The sequence below is a fragment of the Halichoerus grypus genome, chromosome 10 (assembly GCF_964656455.1).
Source record: "Halichoerus grypus chromosome 10, mHalGry1.hap1.1, whole genome shotgun sequence".
Lineage (NCBI taxonomy): Eukaryota > Metazoa > Chordata > Mammalia > Carnivora > Phocidae > Halichoerus > Halichoerus grypus.
In genome coordinates, this window is record NC_135721.1 from 130,374,916 (window position 1) to 130,397,942 (window position 23,027).

The following is a 23,027-nucleotide window of genomic DNA, read 5'->3' on the forward strand; positions in this document are numbered from 1 at the left end:
CTTTTACAGTCCCCTCTGACATCAGCATGCAGGCCTGGAGTCCAGCGCCACGTCTCAGGGCAGCGAGAATACAAATTTCTGCAGCACGCAGAGATTTTACAAGGAGTGTGTCGGAGTGAATCATATTACAAGGCCTGATGAGCAATGTTGGTTTTCTTACAGAGAGCAGCACCTTCATCATTCAAGGGGGGAAAAAAAAAAGACATTGCCGGTCAAAAGCCCTCTGTTTGCACACCCCGCAGCCCTGTTCCAAAGCAAAATATTTATGCATCACTCCCTTATTTGGTTAATCAACTTTGTGTTTCTGCAAGATCAGCCAACTACTCTGGGACAGCCCCCCTGCTGAACGTTGGGGACGTGTCTCTGCCCTCGGGACGTCTGTGGGAAGAGAGACATCAATCTCCAGCCTTCTTGGTGGCAGAGGTATCCATCTCATTAGTCTAAGAGCACGGGGCCTGGCACGTAGTAGGGGCTCAGCCAGGGTTTGTCAAACGAGTGACTCGAGGAATAATGCTAGGAGCAGAAAAATGAAGTGAAATCATAGAAGAATCCCTAATTCAGCCAGGCTCCAGAGAAGAGCTGATTCACCCTGGGCCTTGAAAGATGCATAGGAGTTGGGGAGGTGGAGAAAGATGGAATGATTCTTCTAGCAAAAAGGAACAGAAGATGGGTCTTTCTCCCCAAGGCCTTTCTAGAAATCGGCACTGAATAAATCAATAGAGCTCAGCCTCTCCATAAATGCACACAAACCTAGAATCAGCGTGTGAACACCTTCAAGGTTATTCAGAATGTACCAAAGCTTCCTTCTGCTGCCTTTTGTGGTGTTGCTCAGGGCCCAGCAATGAGGACAGTTGTTTGTCCTGTGTGATGCTCTGAAAAGGACCCAATGAGGGGCAGCCCTGGGTCTTCCAGGATGGGATGAGAGAGCCTAGCACCCACATGGCACAGGACCTGCCAGGCAAAAGGAGGGTAGACAGGGCTGGCATCCTGGGCAGGGATGCCATGTGGCTTCCCCGGGAGAAGAAGAAGGAAGAGCTTCAGGGCTCAATTCTGTCCCAGCCGGGCTGGGCACCAGGCTTGGTACAGGGAAGTAAGCAGGAGGTGCGGGAGCAGCTTGGCACAGCTGCTGAGAACATGGGCTTGGGACATCATCCACTCACTCACTCAATTCATTCACCTAATATTTACTGAGTACCGGATACAGTTGTGAAAGACCAAATAAAGTGCTGCTCTCGTAGAAGTTATATTCTAATAGAAAAAGACAATAAATAAATAAATATTAGTGTTTATTGAGTGCTTACTATGTGCTGGGCATTGTTTTAGGTACTTAATATACACGTTAACTACAACATTTAAAACTCACAAGAAACCTGCAAGATAAATTACAATTACACTTCCATTTTACGGATGGGGAAACTGAGTCACGGAGAGTTTCAACAAGAGTTAGAACGGGGATCCGGAGCACAGGCGCCTGGCTCCACAGTCTGTTGTTGACAGCCACGTTGTACTGTCACAGGGTAGAGAGTGGTTGGGGTTGGGACCGGGGACAGCTGTGAGTGCTAGTGTGATCCAGGAAGGCCCTCTGAGCAGTGACATTGGGCGTTCCAGGGGTGGGGGGAGGAACACAAGGGGCCGAGGCCCCGCAAGAGACAGGTGAGCAGCTGGAGTTTCATGAGCAAGGCAGCGCCTGGAAGGGAACAAACTAGAGAGGTAGACTGGCCACATCTCACGTGGCCTCCGCCACTTTCATACTTGGGAATCATGCACTTAAGCTCTTGGACTTCTCTGCACCTATTTCTGCATCTGAAACACAAGACAAAACTTTTAAAAGAGAATGGATGCAATGGGCTCACCCAAAGCCTGGAGCAGAACAAGCACTAATAAATGTGGCAGTTCTCCCTGCTAATAAGACCCGTGCTTGTCCCAATCCAGAGACATACAGATAATTACGATACAGTAGGGCCTGGATGCAAAATGTTTCTCATTCCCCAGAAACATTGACATACTGGATGCGGCTTACTTTTTGCATTTGCTTTCCTTTCTTCGAGAGAAAGCTCAGCCACCCGTTCCGGGCCATCAGCCTGACCCTTCATGGGACCGCTCCTGAGTGTCCCTCCCTTCAGCTCATCCCGGGCCCACGGAGCAACCTGGCTCCCACCAGCACCAACCAGCCTCCCCGCCCTCCACCGCCCATAGCTGGGGAGTTGTTTGGGGAAAGTGCTGCCCTTGCAGAATTTATGTTCCGGGAGGGAAAGATGCTTTCCCTTTGGCAGTAGCTATGGGTCCCTCATGCTGTCACTGTCGTGGTATACAGCGGGATCACTTACAACCAGGACAGTTGTCCTGTCGTGTGGACTAATCCACAGAGGATGCAAGGAGAGACAGCAAACCAGTCCCGGGCTTTCAGGTGCAAGAGGAGCATCTTGTACATATACCGCCCAGAGAACCAGCCAGATGCGGGGAGGCTCACAGGTGGGGAGAAGGGGAGAGAGCGGCGTTGGTGCCCTGGACAGGAGTACTGGGGGCTCCCCTGGCAGTGGAGGTTGGATGCCCATCATCATCCTCATACCTAACCCTTATAAACTTCTTACAACGTGTCAGGCTTTGTTCTAAGTGCTTTTTACTTGTTACCTCACTCAGTCACCATACCAGCCTCTGAAACGGAGGAACAGAGAGGCTGAGTAACTTGCCCACCGTCACACAGCTGGGAGCTGGATCTGAACCCAGGCAGTCCAGAGCCTCGGTGCCTGCCTGGGACCACAGGGCTTCCCACCATCAGGATGTCTTTGCCTCTCGGCACCGTTTTCCTGCCACAATTTACATCAGGTTTCTTCTTGGCATCGACTCACTGTTTTTACCTAAATCAAATGAGCACTTTGTAAAGCCTCCACCGTACACAAAAAATCAGTTTTGTTTGTCATAAATAGAGGCTCACTATAACAATGAAAACGTAATAGCAACAAAACTACAGCATCAATATCCTTGCTAGACTTGTTGCTGATCGAAGGCTCTGAGACCAAATCCTGCTCCGTCTTTGCAGAAAGGGGAGGTTACAAGTGTTAGGGAGGTGTTTGTATTCATCACACAAAACTCACCTTTGACCTTGACAGAAAAAGTAAAAGAAATGTCCTACTCGAGTATCACATAAAATATACCTCTTCCCCAGTATTTCACCCCATTTCAGGAAAGACTGAAGTTGGAGGTGTTCAGGGACCCATGCGTCAAGGACCTGTTTATAACAAGCTGTGTGTCTTTGGGCGGGTTAATGCCCCTCTCTGGCCCCTGTACCTACTCGGAGTGAATGATGAAGATGTTTCAGATGCAGGTCCTCAAGAAGCAGTTGTTAGATTGATTCTGGTTCAGAATAATTCTTTTCTAGAAAAATCAGAAATAGAAGTCCCAATATAAGTGAAATCTCCACAAAATTAAGTTTATTTAAAGGGCTCTGTTTTATCTGAAATTCATCCAACAACGTGCATTCAATAGTATCTGTGGAGAAATAAATAAAATCTTTAAAAAATAAAATTAAAAAAATAATAATAATATCTGTGGAGCAACCACCATATACCATCACTCTGTGGACAACAGGTTTTCAGTAGAAAGATTTGCTCTTTCTTACTTTGGGAAAATTAAAATATCTTCTCTTTTTAGTACACGATGGTCATAGTAACTCCTTTCTTGTTTTGTGTGTCCATGCACAGCAAATTAAAAATCTGGTCCCTTACATAGTTCTCTTCTTTTTTTTTTTCCTGGAAATTTCACTGGTCTGTCCATTATATCCCCAAATCTGGGAGCTCCTATATTAGTGGTTCCCTCTGAGCTCAAGACTGCTGGCATCCATTTGTGAGATTCTTTGCAGAAATGCCTGCAAATGTCAATGCCAAAGGAGCCAGCAGGTGACAAACTGAGAGAGAGGGTTGTCTAGGGACAGACCAAGCTGGCCTGCCCATGCCTCAGCTAGCGGGATTGGTGCTCCTCACTTCCGGGAGTTGTTGCCTTGGGAAAATGTGGACCAGGGATGCTTGATCTTATGGGCATGGGAGAAAAGAGGAAGCACAATTTTCACGTGTGGTCCTGGGAACTGGATCTGGTAGAGGAGCCATAAGTTGTGACTTGTGCTCACAGTTTCCAAAGCTTGCTCTCTCATAGTGCAGGTAGGTAAGAGGGTTAGACAAGAGGGCTGCCATAAGCCCTTTTTTGTCATTAACCAGCCCACCTTAGGCCAAATGCAGGTGATGAAAGGATGGAGCAGGATGTCATGCAAAGAGCTTGGACTTTAGGTCTGTGGAGCCTGAGCCCTCGCTGTTCTTAGCTGAGTAACCTTGGGCAGAAAGATAACCTCTCTGGGACTGTTTGCTTATCTATAAATCAGAGATTTTTTTATCCTACCTCGCCAATTTTATAGGAGATCAGAAATAATGTCTAGTCTCACAAAGTAGACAACAGTGGTTTTATTTTATAAGCAAAATCCTTGAACCCAACTCTTCGGGTCTCCCCCTCTAGCTGCACCTCTGGGGGGGCACTGGCTGGCTTTTGCTGTCCTCCTACCCACCCTCGAGCCTGTGAAAGGCATCAAGTTTCCCTTCCTCCTTATCTTCCAAGGCCCGGCTCTTCTCAGGCCCAGAATCCAGTATAAGGCAATTTTCTTGGCAACAAGGCTGACAGCTGCTAGCCTAAGAAATCAGGAGCGGCCCATAGAAATGCAACCTCACCCTGCCCGTCTCACTGAAGCCTGGATGTTTGGTGACCATGGCAACAACTATCTTAGGGGTTGTGAGAGTAGAGGCCGGGCCCTCCGCAGATTTGCCTAGAGAGCAGGTAACCCCCAGGCTGCCCAGGACAAAGGAGGTTTCCAAGATGCCAGACTCCCAGTTTGAAACCAGGAAAGTTCTGGACGAACCAGGACACGTCAGTCACCTTGCCGCCAAGGCTTGAACCGGAGAGACCTTGGATGGGAGAAAGATTCTCTCTAGCTCTGCAATGTCAGACTGGGACTCCAGGTGTGTTCTTGGCACCTTAAGGCACGTCTTGGGTTGGGACACTCTCCTGAGCTGCGGAATCTCTCTCACTATAGGGTTCCAGGTGACTTTTACAAAAGGGCCTTCCTTGGTTCACAAAGTGACATTGATGTGCCATCTTAGCCTGAGTCCCTATATTCCACCAGATGAGAGCTATAGAAAGGACCCTGGAAATATTTGTTTCACGAGTAAATAAAGAACCGAGTGAATGGCATGGTTAAAGGCTAAAGGCTTGACTGGATATAGTTAAATGGGGACACGACAATTGCAGAGGAAGGATTCCTTCCTTCCTGTTAAAGCCGCCCGCGTTTATCTCCTGAAGGTGCATTATCGCAACCTCTCGATCAGATCCTTTAAAACCCGCTGACCTGGGTACGTCCTGGGCGGCAGGTGCGAAGGGCTGGGGGTGTAGTCTGGGCTCTGACTCTCAGCCTGGACCTAACCTCTCGACCTTGACCTCCGTTCACTCATCTGTACCCGTGAATGCCCGTGAGGCGCTTCCCAATTCCTTCCTCTAGCCTTCTATGACCGTCCCTAACCGCACTCACGCCACCCCTCCACGTGAAACGCTTGCCTGTCAACTCAGACCTTCTTGAGAGACGCTTCCACACACACAAAGAGGTTCCAGCAGTGGGAGCTGCGTTCCGGCGCGTGGGGATGTGAGTTCAAGGGAGCTTCTCGTGCCTCCTGACCACATCAGAGGACAGGCAGCACCTGCCCTCCCCGTTTCACGTCCCGCTCGCTGGCCCAGCGCCAGTCCAGCGTTCGCAGCTCTGGGTCGGGGAGGGAGAGAGTCAGACTCCTTTTCACCATCTGAGTCTGCAATCAGGTGTTACATCCTCTGTGAAGCCTTTGCTGACCTTCCAGAGGAGAGCTAGCAGTTTGTCCCTTGTTGGCCCCTCCGCTGTAGTGTTGATTTCACTGCATCGAAGGCATTTTATTTACCAGTCTGCTCCATTGAGAGCACCTGGGAGCCAGGACTGGGAACCCAGGGCTCAGCCCTGTGTCAGGCGGTCAGTTTGGTGCTCGACTGCAGATGGCTGGTTGAATTCATGAGCCCACAAATGGCCAAATTAGTCAATGGAGTGGCAGAGTCACTCCATTGGCTCCAACCACAGCAAAATGCATGAATCTGGCAGTTTCTGAGGCCTAATTATTGGGAGAGAGACTTGCCAAGGGGCATGGACTCATTCAAAAGCAGTGTTGGTCTTGCTTAAACCACGTGATGAACACAAGGACTGCGAAGTGAAGATCTGTGTTTTTCCACCTGAAGCATTTTATGTTTTTGTGTTTTGTTTGGGGGTTTTTAACACTTATGCCCATTATCATTTCCCCGAGCTGAGATCTCCAGCAGTTCATTCATTGTCTCCAAGCACGTTCTGTGACCTGGCCTACTTACATCTCTGAGGTGAAAGTTTGTTATAACTTGAGAGTTTTAATGGCTTTCCCTGAATCGAGATCTAAGGGGAGAAGTCATTAGTAAAGAGAAAGGTGAGGACGCAGGGCTGGGTTGGGGGACCTGAAGGGGAAGCTGTTCGTACTCTGCCCAGGGAGAACCACCGGCCCTTGTGTGGGGCCTCCGCTGCCCTCCAGTGGAAGGAAGGTCAGGCCCACTCAAGGGGACCACTGCCGCCAGGGAGAACCACACCTGTATGCCTCCCCGGAGGTCTGCCTTCTCGAAGCTTGCCCAAAGGGCCACCCAACATCTAATTCAGGCAGATGAGCTGCACGGGAGGGGTGAGGGGACTGTTTTCTTTGTTGTTTGTTTTCAACTGTGTGACTTTTTTGGCATCCGTGGAAATAGGAGAGAAGAAGAACAATGAAGGATTTGCCAGTCTTAGAAATGGCAGCCGCGTTGTCTTGGATGAAGGCCCTGTATGTGTCTCACGCACACCTCCTCGTTCTCAGCTTGCTTCTTTGAGAATGAGCAAGGAAGGAAGGACAGTGTTTAACATGAAGGAATGCATGGCTAATGGTGAAATTTCAGATAGCACTGGGAGAATAACCGTGTATACGATTCCATCCATTCAAGCCGGCCAATGTAAAGCAATTGCCTTCTTTGTGTTGGAGACTAAGGAAAGAAAGACCGGGGCACCTGGGTGGCTCAGTCAGTTATGTGTCCAACTCTTCGGCTCAGGTAGTAACCTCAGGGTCGTGAGATGGAGCCCCATGTCGGGCTCTGCACTCAGCGCCGAGTCTGCTTGAGTTGCCCTCTCCCTCTCCCTTGGTCCCTCCCCACCCTTTCTCTAAAATAAGTAAATAAATCTTAAAAAAAAAAAAAAGAAAGAAAGAAAGAAAGAAAAAGACAGGGACATCTATCCTAGATGAGCTCAGAGTTCCGTGGAATAAACAGACCTATAAACATAATACAGTTTGTCAGCAATTAGGATCTCAGCATTTGTGGATTTATTTGTAATTTCAACCATTGATTCCTCAGCAACCCACATGATAGAGATGTGGTAACATATCTTTTTGCTGTGGCATAAATTTGATCTGTGTTGCAATGCTAATGAGAAAGAGCAAGTCAATAACCCAGTAAATGCCCCTGGCCAACCACCCAGCATCCACTCTCAGTGATCAGCCACCCAGCATCCACTCTCGATGAGACTTTGCCCTCCTTCACTCATCATCGTGTGTGCCGTTAATGCTTAGTGGTATTATAACTTTGTTCCATTGTGGAGAAGTGCCATCAAGTTTGTGGAGCAAGCATGACTGGTAAGGGTTGAAATATTTTGTTGTATAAAAGTATTTACAGAAAACGTGTGACTCACAAAGAAAATAAGAATTGGGAGAATCCCATGAGCCTATATTGTCACAAGGCTGTGTTCACAAATTTGGGAATCTGGGAAGATCTTACGCCATGTGCCTTGCAAACTGGCAAGAAGCAACCAGGTCTACAATGATTATGATCAGATTTTCCAGATAAAAATTAGCTCCTGTGGTGTATGAGTTCATGTCCTGGAAAATATTTGAAACCAAGAAGGTCATGGAAGCCTGAAGCCACACACACGTCCATGCAGCGGGCGGATGCAGAGGGCACGGATGACAGTCAGCCCTTGCTCTCAGATCACACCTGGTCCACAGCCCCTGAGAGCTGAGACCATTCTACCATTTGCTTCGTCTGTTGGGTAGAAGTTATCAAAGCAGAACACAGAGGTAACACCTTACTCCTTGAGTCAAAGGAGGGCCCCAGCATCTGGGCACTAGCTGTGGGGCATCGAAAGGTTCTCAGGTTCCTGAGCAATTACTGATGCATAGCCATTAACTCTATCACCCATTAGAAACAAATGCCTTGTTTCAAAACCTACAACTCCGATGAGGTCAGGAAGATCCTGTCAGTGCTGTGCCAAGGGTTGTCCGCAAGAGATGCAGTATTAGCTCTGTGATTGCCTGTTGATTCATTCTTTGATAGAATAAACATTGACTGAGTGCCTGTATGGGCCAAGGACTGTCCTAAGGCAGTGAACAATGACAGAAAGCTCCTGCTCACAGCAGGACTAGCTTATAACTGAGGGCAGAGAGAGAAAACAAACGAGACTAAACAAGTATGAAGGCACCCACCCAGGCTGAGGCGCTCGTGATCCAGGATGACGGCGTGACTGGTGTACGCAGGATGATCAAGGAAGTCCTGACCAACGTGAAACCTGAGCGTGAGGAGTGGGCAGCCACGTAAAGAATTGCAGAGGCCAAGCCTCTGGGGAAGAGTGATCTGCGCATGTGAGGGACAGAAAGGCCTTGTGAACTTGAGAACAAGTGGGAGGAAGGGAATTCAAAGGGCCAGGAAGGGACCAGATGGTTCAGGGACCTGAAGTCCATGGCAAAAAGGATACAAAGGGAAGCCATTGGAGGGTTTTACAGAAGAGGGATAGGGTGTGTGCTGGTGACATAGTCAGGGAAGGTAGACAAGTCAGTGCTGCTCCCCCGGAGTCCAAACCTGCTCTTGCATCGTGACCAGTAAGAGAAACTGTATGTTCATCTAGGTAAACCTCCAGGGCGCGCATAAACCTAGCTGCATGCTCTCTCTGTGCTACAGCTTATAAAAAATCCTCATGAACAGCTACTCCAACTCTGTTTGTTAGTTTGGATCTTAGCTTTACAGACTTATATTTGCAGTTTAGACGACTTATTTCTTAGCAGCTCCCATGCTCCTTTTTTGCTCTGTTGACGAGAGAGAATGCAGTCCATGGGAATAGGTCAAACATGATGAACTTTCCCTGCCACCTCTGCCTTAGCTGATAAATGATTTATTATTGACAAGCCATTTACAATCGATAGTCTCCATGCAGAATCTGTGGTGAGGCATTTTTTTTCTACTTTAGTGAGGAATTAGCATCTTTCTATTTTGATCATAAGAAGATCGAATGCTGTATTGTCCCTTTTCTCACATTGATTTTTTTTTTTGCATTTTTTTTTTTTTTTGCATTGGTTGCCAGGAAGCTCATATCCAGATTGGATGGTTAATCACAGGAACTATTTTAATTCTTATCATTAAGGTATTTGCCTTCTCCTCCTTTAATTAGCTTTATTATTTATTTCCATTTTATGTCATCTTAAATCTTTTTGTGGCTAGAGGTGGAATATCAATAAAGCAAATTACATACTTCAAAGACATAGCCCCATAGTTGGCTCGATATGTACCTCAGAAATTTTATATCCACCGGTGGCAGGGTATGAATAGTTAGTTGAATTAGCAATTAAATACATTATTATTGATAATTTTCATAAAATGTTAAGCTTCAGGACTTTGGCCAAGAATCATTCCTACTAGAAAATCAGGTTCTACCATAAATTCAAGGTCTGAATATTGCCATCAGAAAGGTTTTAAGCTTAATATAAAACAGGAATGTTTCTCCTCACTGGAATGCATTTGCCAAAGAACTTCAACTTCTGTCTCCTTTCCTGTTGAACTTTAAAAACCGGAGAGACAACTGTCTGTTGAGACTGTTTTGTCTAGAGCTGGGCTTAAGGCAGCAATCCAGCATGACAAATTTCAATTCTTGGTCCCCAGCTCAAAATTTCAGGAAGCACCTCGATTGTACCCTGTTAATTGCAAAATTCACTTACAGTAAATTCACTTACAAAATTCACTTACAAGAATAAAAAAGCCTGTCTTCTCCTTGGCTTCTTACAAAGCAGGACGTATGGGGGCCGTGGTTGCACGCAGACCCACAGCCCATGTGTCTGTGATCTAACCCTGAAAGTCATTTACAACCAAGTTTAACCCCAGGAAGCCCTGCTTCCTCTCTCCCTCTGGTCACCCATATCAACTTCAGTGTCACGGCTCTGGCATTTGCTGGCACAGCTGAGCATAACCACACTGGAGTTATTACCGGATAATCCCACATGTGGGATTTAGTCATAAACAGGGGTTCTGCATCTAGACTAACTATCTGGATCAGGGTTGCAGGGAGAAAAGAGACAAAAGTGCCAAATTCCATAAGATATTCTAGGTAGTTCTCCATATCTTTTCTAAAAACAAACCAAGAAATCACCAAAACCAGGAAGAACCTTATTTTTTAATAATATAAATAACAAATATCCACTAAAGGGAAATGAAAGCATTCAGGTAGACCACGAAGGAGGTGGGGGGAGAGGAAGAAAATGTCAATGTATAACACTAACATTTTGGTAGACATCAATGTTTAGCACATAGAGTCTAGGTCAGGGGTTGACAAATGGAGACCCTAGGCCAAATCCAGCCCACTTCTGGTGTTTTTTTCATAAAGTTTTATTGGAAACTACCCTGCCCATTTATTTACATATTATCTGTGGCTAATTATATGATTCAGTGGCAGAGCAGAACAAAGACTATGTGCCCCCAAAGCCTAAAATATTTATTATTTATTATCTGATTCTTCACAGCATAAGTTTGCCATCCCCAATCTGCACTTTTTGTCTCTACACATTTATACTTATATATAGTCTCATACACAATTTTTTTTAACTTTTTAGTTTGAAATAATTATAAACCCACAGGAAGTTACAAAGAACATTTGTAAAGAGACGTTCTGTGCCCCTTTTACCCAGCTTCCCTCTATGTTAACATCTTGCTTGATGATAGGATGGTTTCAAAACCAAAGTGGATTCAGATTTTACCAGTTTCCATGCAATCCTTTGTGGTGATACACGCACTTTTTAAATATAAAAGTGACATGAAATATGATGCCTTTAAAGCCAAGAGTGACTCCATATGACAGTAAAGAGAAAGAAACATGAATGTCGTTAGTGTATCCTGAGAAATCCCCAGGAGTCCAATCTGATCTATTAGCCAGGAGAAAATCAGAACCAGTAGGCATTCTCAGATCACGTTGACCAAAAGTTCTGGTGGGGCTTACGTTTTATTTGCACCTAAACTTGTAATCCTTTCTACTTTCTCCCTCTTGCACCCCTATCATCTTGACACTTAAAAAAAAAAAATGTGCCTGAAATATGACTGGGGAATCAAAGATGACAGCACATTGATAAGGTCCAGAAAAGTCTCAGCTCCTCTGAAGCCAGCGATTAAAGAGAAAAGTGACATTTGGTTTATTCAAATATGTTTATCTGACATCTGTCTGGGATTCGTCTGAAGTATGTAGGGCTCCTTCCCAATCCCTTCCCACCGTGTGCCTGGCCTCAATATAAAACACTTTGCAAGGGATGGAGTTCTCAAGCTCAACAGCTAAGAAGAAAAGATGCCAGGGTTTCTGGCAAATTGTGTCAGAGAGGGAGAAACACCTCGGCCGGCTTGTTATGAATTGTTACTGCATTAAAACACATTTCTCTTTGGCTAGAATTGCCAAGTGTCCACGCAGATTCGGGATGCACTAATATTTGTGTCGAGTGAGGTTGGGTTAATGGGCATAGGTTACATAGGTCTTTAGGAAATGTATAAATATAGTAGGTAGGGAAAGGTAATAAAGTTGTTTAAAAAAAACTATTGGAGAAGCTGGAATTATAAGGCAGTGTGATTAAGAAAATTTAATAGAGCAGCTTGAATGGAAGATAGCAACCTACCAGCCAGAAGCCAATGAAGATGTATACCGTGTAGATGAGGAGGGGTGATCAGACACTGTTCTTTTTTTTTTTTTTTTTGAAGTCAATTTAAGTAACATATACTGTATTATTAGTTTCGGGGGTAGGATTTAGTGATTCATTGGTTGCATATAACACCTAGCACTCATTACATCACGTGCCCTCCTTCATGCCCTGTTCTAAACACAGAGCTTCTGCAACAGGCAAAGTCTCAATCAGCTCTGTCCCTCAACACAGGATGCCTCTTCAGTGTGCCACAGTCCCTACTCAGCCCTTCATGTTCCCTCTGTGGACACTGTACATGTTTGTTTTTGCTCCCTGCCCTAGACCCCTGGATGAAGGAGGAAGGCATTTCAGTGACGGGGATCCCAGAAACTTCTTCTGTTACCAAAATTGCCTCCTGTCATTGTTTGTTTGCTTGTTAGCATGGGAGAATCCTCTTAACCTTCCTCTTGGAAGAGTAGGAGAGGGAAAGAGGAAAATCTGTACTGAGGTTTCCAGGAAGAATGTTGGAAAAAAAAAAAAGAAGAAGAAGAAAAGAAAAGAAAGAAAGAACCGGGCACCCTGGCTCCCTTTTTCCAATCTGGCTCCCCTTCCCCAGAGGCAACACTGTACCTGCTGTTACTTCTCACAAGCGTGAGAAAGGAAAATCACGTCCCAGCCTCATCTGCCAGGCGACAGAAGTTTCTGCTGCAAACTGCTGTTCCAACGGGCAGCTCTTATTAAACACCGCTATCACATTAAGCCCAGACAGTGACCTGTTCTGTCACCTGAAAGAATCCGCAATTAACGTGGGGAGTCTAATCAGGATATTAATGGGTTTGGTTTTTAATTCCTATAATATTTTCATCAGTTTAAAAAAAAACAAAACTCATTTCAACCTGCATTTAGCTAGAAAAGTGTATTTGGTGGGGTGAGAAGGAACAGGATTTAAGAAAGCTTTTACTTCTCATCAGGCAAAATGCAAGTATATGGAGGATTCTGTTTGTTTGCAAAGAAACCTTCATTAAGGAATCAAAGGTTGAGCCTGTGACCACTTAGTGACCTGGCAGCTGGCTGCAGGAGAAAAGATGAGGTGTTGGGAGCAGAGAGGTTTGCATGCATAGCTGCTAAATGCTGATTTTCCCAGTTCCCTTCCAGGGCTGGTTATTTCATAGCTTCAAGCCCAGGGAGATCAAGTGCACGCATGTTGGTCACTCCAAAATACACAATAGCTTAAATCAAGTCAACACTTGGTTTGCATTTACCATAGTTTACTAAATCAAGGATACCACTCATTGTAATGTCATCATTTACGAACCTCCAAGGGCGGAAGAAAAGTACAAAAACAACCCTGACAATTAGTTGTAAGATATTATTGATCGGAAGATGCATTCTGATTTCAGATACATTAAGATGCCTGGAGGTAGGCTGTCCAAGATGGTAGGTAAGTGCAGTGAAGCAATCACCAGCCCTTGTTCCTTCTAAAACTTTCCGCTCTGTCAAGCTTAACATCAGTGCCTTGTCTGCATGTTTGTCACTCACATGGCAGCAAGATAGCGGATGCATCTTCATACCTCATGTTCCCTCTGCAACAAGATGGAAGAAGAGTATATCAGTCAGAATTCTGCTAGAGAAACAAAACCAGTGGAGATATATATATATATATATATATATCCATGACAGTGGAATATTTATTTACTTGCTGGCTTACTTTAAGGAATTGGCTTATGCAATTGTGAGTCTGGCTGGCCAAGTCTGAAATTTGTAGGGCAAGCCAGCAGGCTGGAAACTCTCAGACAGGAGCTAAAGCAGCTCTCAAGGTCTTCAGCTGATTGGATGAGGCCCACCCACATTATCGTGGATAATCTCCTTTATTAAAAAATCGACTGATTATGGAATTCCATCACATCTACAAAATACACCCACAGCAACACCTTGACGAATGTTTGAAAAACTAGGTACCAGAGTCTAGCCAAGTTGACATATAAAACTAATCATCACAAAGAAGGAGTGGATGACAGCAAATCTCCCAGCAAGGTTTTGCCTTTTTAATCAAGGAAGGACTCCATGCGCCATACATCTCACTGGTGCATGATCACCCCCTGCTGCAAAGGAGGCAGGAGGTGAAGAATTCCTTTTTTCAGCCTCTATCGGGGGGCATATATAAGGAAATCGACTGTGAGTGGATTTGGATGAGCCAACCCACAGGATGTTGCACAACCTATTTATTGGACATCTAATGAGTAGAAGAGGCCAAACAACCGCGTGCCGCCCAGATTTGATTCTTGTTCATCATTTACCAAAGATAAATAACATTGACTCCTAACACCAACTACTCATTCTTTTTCCGCACGTGGCTGCTGAAACGGCTGTTCGATTTAGAGGAGCACCATAAAATGCCTTTTAAAATATTTAAGCCAAAAAGTAAATCCACTTAAAGAAAAATATTAACTAAGTAATAGGATGAGTGGTATGCTGGAGCAAACACGGGGAGGTTGCACGTGACTCCGCCCGTAGAATACCGCCCCTCCAGGCTGGATTTGGCGAAATCACAAGTCCACAGCCCCACCGCTCATGGAGCGTCAGGTGTGATCCTGGGAACGGTGGTAAACGTCTTTCTCTGAGCCTCTATCTACATCCTCACCTGGAAAGCAGGGACACTGTCTATCTGCATCGCGGCGGGGCCGTGAAGGCAAATGGGATCCCGAGAAGCTCTTCACGCAGTGCCTAGCCTGCAGTGGGCCTTCCTCAACCAGGGAAACATTCTTACTGCGCTCATCATTTCCCCAGCGGAGTTGTCCCCCCATCAGATTGAAGGATTTTATTATAAAAAAGGCGATGAGCCTAGGTTGGAGGAAGTCTCTTAACCCCACCAAGCCTTAATGTCCTTCGTCTAGAACACGGGAGGGGCTGGACCAGAGCAGAGAAACATCTGGGAGACCCCTTTGCCACCACAGGGAGGCCCTCCTAGGAGACCTCCTTGGATCCAAACCCCAAGAAGGAACAGTAAAAGCAATTACCACCTCCTTTTCCAAAAGGAGTGACGTGGGCCCTTTATAGTTAAATAATTTATCCGGGTCACTCTGCAGTGATTGGCCATATGGTGGATTTGAAATCCCCGGGGGTGATTTTGCCCCCCAGGGAAGAGCTGGCAATGGCTGGAGGCATTTTTGGTGGTCATGATGGAGGGGGGGCTACTACCAGCCAGTGGACAGAGGCGGGGGCTGCTGTCTAAGGTCGTACAGCGAACAGAAGAGCGCCTCCAACAAAGAGCCACCCAGCTCCACGTATCAGCCGCGCTGAGGGTGAGAGCGCCCCCCGCCCCCCGGTCCTCTGCAGGCCTTGACTCGCAGGAGGGCCTCATGAGGTCAGCGCCGCGTCAGGGCCTGCAACCTGTGCACAGGGTTTACCCCCACTTAGTTTACCCCCAGTTCTCCTCTGCCCGCCCAGCCCTGCCAGTCATCAGAGCCACCGAAGAAGCTGTTGTAGCAAAGTGGGAACACGCTGGCTAGTGCGTGGGCTTACAGGCGTGGATTCCAGATTCTTCCCCTCCGAATCACTGGCAGGAAGAACAGAAGACAGAGATAAGAAGTAAGCTCCGCTTAGTCACCAAAAGAGTCAAGCTATACCAGCAACAGGTAAAAATCTCGCTACCAGTCCACAGGCTCAAGTGTGGAAGAAATGCAACTTTCTCGAATGTTCTCCACCTGAACTCAAGGTCGATTTCAAGTCTGGATTCCAAGGGGCGGAAACTTATTCCCAGTCAGTTCAGGACTCCTCCCCCTTCCCAAGGGACGCAACTGATACAGGTGGTGGGCACGACGAGCAGGCCCGGGAAGGGGGGTCCTTCACAGAGCTGGCATGTGGTGGCCTCAAGCTCTCACAGGTCTTCTGGTCCTCTAAGCCCAGGGCCATCTCTTGGCTATTCCTGAGCCACCATGAACTCTGTGAGACCTCATCGTGTTCATTCCCCCTCAGACTTGTGAGGTGGCTGTGACAGTCTCCCCCTGGGGCACACGGGCACTCTGTCAGGTGGCCACGACCAGCTACACCACTGCGTGGCCTAGTGCAAAATGAAAATGTGGGTCTCCGGGTTCAGAAAGTATTAGGAATTTCCAGCTGGCAACAGCAGAGCGTTCAACCAAACACAGAGAGCCCAGGTCAAATGCCCATGACCCCGGGCCCTGAGGGACCCCAGCCCTGAGGGACCCCACCCCCCTCAGCCATTCTGCTGCCTTTCTTCCCCAGGGCATTGGAGCCCAGGGTATCTTGAGGGACTCACAGCTTTCCTAGCTGCTGCTGGGGAAGGGGTCCAGGTTGTCACTACTCCTGAGTCCCCTTGAAACTCTTAGGCTTTCCCTCAGGGACACCTGGCAGCATTTGACTGCTTAGTTTACCCCCAGTTCTCCTCTGCCCGCCCCCCTTCCGCAAGTTTATCCTGTCATGTCCAGCAGGGAGACTTGCTCTGTAATCCTGTCTTGCCTTGTCCCTGAATTGCCTCAGGAATCATGGGTTGGCAAAACCCACCTTGGTTAGACTCGAATTCCTTTCCTTATATTTTTGGTGCGATCACGAGTAAGTGATGGCTGGTTGAGGGAAGAGCAGCCAATGTAGGAATCCTAGGAAAAATCAAGGTGATTGTTCAAAAGCGTTATCCCTCCACATGCAATGGGACACCCATCATCCTCCCCAAAGATGCCTGCACAAGTGTTTATGAAGATGAAAAAACACAGCAGGAAAAGTATGAGAGAAATTGTGTTGGTGGGCTCCTGGGAAGGATCCCCATGTAGCCTGTAGGTCCTCACTTAGATTCCATCTCTTCCAGGAAGTCCTCTCTGATTTCTCCCAGGCTGTGGTAACTACTCCTTCTCAAGCCCGCATGGTACAACAGTTGTGACTCTTACCCTCTGATCTCTCTCCTCTGTCCTGCAGACCTATGGGAGGTGGCTTGGGGTAATTGGAAAACCACAGCACTTAGGAGACGGACAGGTGTGGGACAGGTCTTGACTCTGTGTCAGCTTGGGCAAGCTGTCTGACTCCTCTGAACCTTCATTTCCTGATCAGAGAAAATTGAGGGTAACTATACCTACACTGCAGGCTTGTTTGTTGCTGTACTTGCTGGTGTTTTAATTCTTGTTATTATAGTTGTACAAGTTGTAGGTCTGCTGTGAGACCGCAGGCCCTCAGGCCAAGGGCTTATGCATCTGTGTATCCTCAGCCCCTTCCTCCCCAGGGCAGAGCACAGTCTCTGACACATAGTAGATGCTCAGTAATATTTGTCGGGTCAGTGAGTGAATTCCCTACCCTGGTTTGCTCTTCTTTAAAGAGGTAAATATGAAGTCAGAGCTTCTCAGCTCGCCTTCACTCACCTCCAGTCACCCACCTTCCAGAGCACTGGCTGAGCTAACACCAGGGAGCAGACGTGTGAGTAACACTGACTGGGCTCCCGTGCTATGCTGGGCTCTGTGCTTAGGGAAGGGTGACCAGCTGTCCCAGTCTGCCTGAACCCAAGGGGCCTCCTGGGACTCTCAGCCCCAGAGCTAGGATCATCCCTGGTGAATGGGGACAAGTTGGTCACTTGGCTGAGGCTTTTCATCTATTATCTCTTATTCATTTTATTTTATTTTATTTTATTTTTTTTTAAGATTTTTATTTATTTATTTGACAGAGAGAGACACAGCGAAAGAGGGAACACAAGCAGGGGGAGAGAGAGAGGGAGAAGCAGACTCCCCGCTGAGCAGGGAGCCCGATGCGGGGCTCGATCCCAGGACCCTGGGATCATGACCTGAGCCGAAGGCAGACGCTTAACGACTGAGCCACCCAGGCGCCCCTCTCTTATTCATTTTAAATATACTTTACTTTCTGGGGCGCCTGGGTGACTCAGTCTGTTAAGCGTCCAACTCTTGGTTTCGGCTCAGGTCATGATCTCAGGGTCATGAGGTTGAGCCCTGCATTGGACTCCCTGCTCAGCACAGAGTCTGCTTGAGGATTCTCTCTCTCTGCCCCTTCCCCACCCCATGCTCTCTCTCTAAAATAAATCAATAAAACTTTAAATATATATATATATATATATATATATATATATATATGTATATATACACTTTACTTTTTAGAATAGTTTTAGATTTACAGAAGAAATACAGAGAAACTAATATAGTGAGTTCCCATATGTCCTACATCCAGTTCCTCTTCTTCTTAACATCTTAAGTGAGTATGATACCTTTGTTACAATTAATGAACCAGTATTGATACATTATTATTAACTAAAATCCATACTTTATTCACATTTCCTTTATTTTTCCCTATTGTCCTCCTGCCCCTTTATTCACATTTCCTTTATTTTTCTCCCTGTCCTCCTGCCCATCCAGGACAACACATCACATTTAATTCATCATGTGTCCTTTGGTTCCTCTTGGCTATGACAGCTTCTCAGACTTTTTCTCTATTTAATGACCTTGATGGTTTCAAGGAGTACCAGCCAGGTATACTGTAGTATCTTTTTTTCATGCTCACACAAATCATAAGCGATAGATACTATGGTTCCATTGTACAGGTGGAGCTGCTGAAGCTAAGGCCCAATGTCATGGCCAGTAAAGGATGAGAATGAATGAGAATTTGAGTTTCCACTGGGGGGGGGGGGCAGTGATTCCTTAATAATACCAACAACAATGACAAGTAATGTCTTTAGTGCTTGCTGTGTCCCAACGACCCCGCTACAAAGCCCATAAATATTATAGCGTTTAATCCTCCCGATCATCTATGTCATGGAGACTAAAATTATGCCCATTTTACAGACAAGGAAACTGAGACCCAAAGAAGTTAAATCCCTGGCCCAAATCACACAACTGACAAATGGTAGAGTGAGGATCTCTCTTCCCCACCCAGGCCTCTGGACGTCCTTTATGCCCTGTACTTGTAGGAAATACTTTCTCCCCATTGGGGATTGCACAGTTTTGAGAAACATATTCTCTCGCCCTGTGGAAAGTCTATATTGGGGTTTTTTACAGGGATGACTGTAACATCCATCACCTGAGGATCTTGTTAGAAGCACAGATTCTGATTCCACAGGTCTGGGGTGAGGCCTGAGGGCCCCGTATGTATAACAAGATGGAAGGCGAACCCATCCTTGGAAGTAGCCAGACTGAGGACCACCTCCTCTCACTTTACAGCTTACTTTTCTTTCTGGAACAAATAAGGTGACTGCCATGTGACCACCCAAGGTAGTAGCCAGAGTTCCTCAGGTCACCTCTGGAGCTCCGACTGCCAGCAGATACAAAGAAATCTCAGAGCTGAGAAATCCCAGTCGCAATCATTCTGGACGACCAATTGGCAACTCCAACCTCTCCGGCGGGGGTTTGTAAAAAATGTAATTAGCCCAGGTGAGGCTCATTAGAGCCAGCCTGGAATTCTGCCAGCCCTACCACGAGCTTTATGCCAACCCCTTGATTCTAATATCAATGGCAGTGCTGACAAGGAAGCTAGAAGGCACGGCAGGCTGGGAAGAAGCTTTGTACCCAGGCGGGCGGGCCCTCTCCCTCCTCCCCTTACACTCACTCTTGCCACAAGGTAAGGCAGTTGGCTTCATCAAATCAGAGCCAGCTCATGAGTAATTTCCACTGTCCTCCCCTTTCTAACAGGCTGGGCCCCAGGTGATCCTAAAAATTAAATGAAGCTCAGAAAACCAGACAGCTTGGGGAGCCGAGCATCAATAGCCCGTCCCCGGCTCCAGCAAGACTATGTACTTCCCTTGTCGGTTTCCTTGGAATTCCTCTGGGCCTTTGGCACTTGGCAAAGTTTAACTCCAGAACCCCACAGCTCTGGAGTGTTTCTGCCAGAGGGTCCCAATCCCCCGCGTGTTTCCTTGTTCTCATGCAAAGTTAAAATGGGCAATGGTAGCCAATGCTGTCTTTTCTCCCTGTAAATTGAGATATTTATGCTGATGCAGTGTTTTCAGAATAGGATTCAGGGCTGGCTCCTGAGCTTCTGGATGCTACACAGATACCAGCTCACGATGCTTATCCTCATCATCTTCCTCCTCATGTGCTAGACACCGGCCTTTGCATTTTGCCTGTATTCTCCCAATTAATGCATGCCATGAAGAAGGTTATTCTCACATTACCTAGAGGAAAAAAACAGCCTCACCCAACGCCATCCTACCACTTAGTAGATCATCCTGTTTGGCCGTTATAGTTGAGAGTAAGGTTATTTTCATTGTGCAAATCCCCCAAAGAATTTGGATTTAAAAGTCATTGCCTTATAAGTTTGGTCAGAACCCAGGAGCTGATCACTGATTTTGTTATAGAGAGTGAGAGAAGGAGAAAGAGAGCAAAGAAAAGGAGGGACGGGGTGGGGTGGAAGAGAGGGGAAAAAAGAAAATCAGGTAAATCCACAGGATAATGTCCTTGGTACATGAGTGAGAAAAAATGAAGCAGTGATGTGTGTCATACACTGTATTTAACACTAAGCATTAGAAAAAATGAATTCCAACTGGCTATGTTAGAAATGGGTATATATTGATGCTCTTGTATTAATTTAATATAACAAAAAGCAACCCTATTGAGAAAGGCTAGAAATAAAGTTTGAAACTTTCCCTTTCTCTCCTCCCTATAAAAAATAGAACTGAGGTCATGGTAAAATTCTGTAACCCGAGCATTCATTTTTCTAAAGATATATTTGATGAATACATTCTATGTATCAAGAAAGAGAGATTTAAAATATAGAGACACAGAGAAAAGAACTCACCACCTAGTGGGCAGATGGACAATTCCACTAGCGATTGCTGTGTCCGGTAAGAAGTAGGACAGTTTGAGTGTGTGTGTTACTGTTATTGTCCTGCAATTGACAGAAACAGATCATGGTGAATTCAAGCCAGCTCAGGGTCCCAGGAGAACAAAAAGGGCATCTAGTGGAGATCTGAGGCCAGGAGTCAGGAACAACATTGGAAGAAGCCATGTTCCACTGGCGACTTGAGGAAATAGCAGAGGATCAGTGCATCCGAGGGTGGATGAACGTTTTTGTGGGTGTTAAGGTGTCGGGAGCAGGGCGGGCAGGTGGAAGGTGAGGGTGCCCAGCAAGGGGCAGCACGGGTGAGGGGTGAGAGAACATTCCACAAGGAGGTGATTGGAAACCCCCGCAGATGGGTATTGCCTCCAGACACCTGGAAAAGGGGGCTGAGTGGGCATACATCAGGGCAATAACCCCCACAGAGGACGGGTCCCGTCGCTCCCCCGGTGGAGGAAAACTTAAGAAGGGTCGAAGAAATCACAGAAGGAGGCGGCACGGATGAAAACTCCCACCACTGTAAGCATCTAACAAGTATTTTATGAAGCTGCCTTGCGAGGAACGACTTCACTCCAGGAGAATGCCTCCTGGTTACCATGACTCAGAGAGTGATCTGCAAAATAATTCACCAAATTAGAGTTTGCCGGGTGTAAGTTTGTAAATCTGATCCCCCTGCCCGCCCCCCATTACGTTGATTATATCTTTCATCCCCAAGAATGAAGCCAGGAGCCTCCCCCCCGCCCCTCCTCCCCTCCCTCTGAAATCCTCACCCCTCATTTCTCAGCATCCTGCCACCCCTAAGGCGGTGGCGTGATCCCCGTGAAGCTTCCAGGGAGTTCATTAAAAGCCGCCACCCTCCCCATTACCCACCGGGCACTCCCAGCAGCCCCTGGGGCCATGGCGGTGGCAAAGCAAGGCAGTCACTCAGGAGGGACCGGCCCCCTCGGAGGACAGGGACCCCCCGCACAAATGAGAGGAGCCTGCAAACAGTTAATGGTTTAATCCTTTACAGAAAAAGTCAAGGCAGACTTGTGATTCTTGATGTTAATGAAGGTGTCACACATTGTCTAGAGAAAGTTGTGCCTGGCAATCTTCCCTTTTTCGGATGCCTACCCCAGTGACATTTCATCTCACATCCACCTTAATGAAATGCATAATTAACATATTCTAATTGTGCTGAGCGCTGCGATGATTTTGACAGAACTCACTTTCCATGTCTAATTTGATGCTAATTTAATCTGTTCCTCTCCCGCTGACATGACCTTTCTTGATTGAGTTTCACTGAGGAAATTTTTTGATGGATTGATTTATCAGCATTGCAGAGACAACAAAGGCTCAGGGTGCACGACAGAAAATAGGAAGGGAACGGCCCTGGAAGCCAGCGAGTTCTGAACTTGCCGGCTGGAATGTCCTCTTTCCAGAGACGGCTTGTCTGATCTACTGATGGAATTTGAGAAATGTGACATCTGTGTGTGGGTTTGATCTCTCCGATAAAGACAGTAAATATCTTATTGTGCTTGTGAAGCTTTGCATGGAAAACTCCTCTAGGGCTAGTGGAAGGAAGCTTAGGATCCTCCTGGTGACAAAGAGCCAAGCCGGCCAGGCTCGTCCACGGGCTGATGGCCACTTCCTGCCTGGGTTCTTGAGTGGAATTTGGTCACTCGGCTTCCGCCAGGAGGCACAGGGAGGCAGGAGAGGGTCCATCTTTGGTTAAAACGAAGGAACATTGCAACTATCCAGGTCACCGCGTGGGGATTTCAGGCTTTCGGGAGAGGTACACCTTGATCTTGCGGGAGCGTTTGTGGACTTTTCCCCCGGTGCACCTGCCCTTCAATACACAGTATCTAAAGGCAATCAATATGACTACCTCTTTGTCCAACTCCAGATCTATGGGGAAGTATGTGCTTAGGATACAAGCAGACAGTCCACCGGCTTGTGGGAAACAGGTGAATCACAGAGGGGAGCCCGTGAGCAAATTGCCAAGACAGAATCCTCAAAACTGTAAAAAAAAAACTCCTTGGTTTGGGGGTTTTGTTTCGTGTAGACTCTACCTCCTTTTCCCAAATGTTTCTTCTCTTCGAAGAGGGTGTACGTAAGGTGTCCATAGTAAATAGATGTTTTCTTCAGAGTAGTCCCCGAGGAGGACGAAACATTTATTCCAACATGGTTGCCGTGACTGCAAAGATTTTTGCAAAATTTCTCCAGGAGCTGCCTGATGAGCCCCACAAGGAT

The 23,027-nt window shown here is 46.7% G+C and overlaps 1 protein-coding gene and 1 long non-coding RNA gene across 4 annotated transcripts in view; one reads left to right on the forward strand and one right to left on the reverse strand.

Annotated features, from left to right (window-relative positions):
* Positions 1-23,027, forward strand: part of TSHZ2 (teashirt zinc finger homeobox 2) — a 739,565-nt gene that overhangs the window by 616,784 nt on the left and 99,754 nt on the right. The window lies entirely within an intron of this gene.
* On the reverse strand, positions 15,455-20,836 carry LOC118549195 (uncharacterized). Its single transcript, XR_004923976.2, has 3 exons — positions 20,757-20,836; positions 16,542-16,633; positions 15,455-15,573 (listed from the first exon to the last, which is right to left on the reverse strand). It is a non-coding gene; the product is annotated as an uncharacterized LOC118549195 (long non-coding RNA).